The following is an 879-nucleotide window of genomic DNA, read 5'->3' on the forward strand; positions in this document are numbered from 1 at the left end:
TCTTAAAAATTTACATAGCTCTTTGCGGTTCGCTAGCAGATTTTCAACTTTTAGTATCATCCTGTCAGTTTGTTCAGTAGTTGGAAAGCAGATTTTATCCCCGTTTTCATGCTTAGTTTGTATGACACAGTGAAGAAAAAAAAGCACTCCGTCTTCAGGCCACAAGTGGCCCATCGGGACCATCCGACCGCCGTGTCATCCTCAGTTGAGGATGCGGTTAGGAGGGGCGTGTGGTCAGCACACCGCTCTCCCGGTCGTTAAGATGGTTTTCTTTGACCGGAGCCGCTACTATTCGGTCAAGTAGCTCCTCAATTGGCATCGCGAGGCTAAGTGCACCCCGAAAAATGGCAACAGCCCATGGCGACCTGGATGGTCACCCATCCAAGTGCCGGCCACACCCGACAGCGCTTAACTTCGGTGATCTCACGGGAACCGGTGTATCCACTGCGGCAAGGCCGTTGCCTCACAGTGAAGAGCTGTTTGAAATATACCCTTGTTTTCTACTCTGCTAAACCGTAGGTTAACTTCTAAGTTTACGTAATTTACGTAATTAACGGTATTCAGCTTGGGGTCCTTGGTTGTGTCTAGTTGGTGTTCTTGATTGCTTGTTTGTTGTTCCGGTTTCGAGTAATTTTGTAGTGCAGCACGTCTTTCCTGTTTTATGGTTTTTTGGTAGTACGAAATTTGATGTGTTTTTGCTGAGCATTTCCCTTGATAGTGACTTGTTTTTTATCTCTACCGGGGAATTGTTCGTAAAACATGGCTGTTGTATGTCCGCTTCTTGAGTCGTTGTGTCTGGTGTTGTGGCGGTGCAGGATGTGTCTTTCTGTTCAATTACCTTACTGTTTTGTTTTTCTTAGTGACTGTGTGCGCTACACG

At 46.3% G+C, this 879-nt stretch overlaps 1 pseudogene; it reads right to left on the reverse strand.

The window, feature by feature from the left end:
• Nucleotides 1-345: 345 nt before the first annotated feature.
• LOC126196025 (5S ribosomal RNA) lies at nt 346-463 on the reverse strand (annotated as a pseudogene).
• Nucleotides 464-879: the final 416 nt, after the last annotated feature.

This window comes from Schistocerca nitens, chromosome 7 (assembly GCF_023898315.1).
Source record: "Schistocerca nitens isolate TAMUIC-IGC-003100 chromosome 7, iqSchNite1.1, whole genome shotgun sequence".
Classification (NCBI taxonomy): Eukaryota; Metazoa; Arthropoda; class Insecta; order Orthoptera; family Acrididae; genus Schistocerca; species Schistocerca nitens.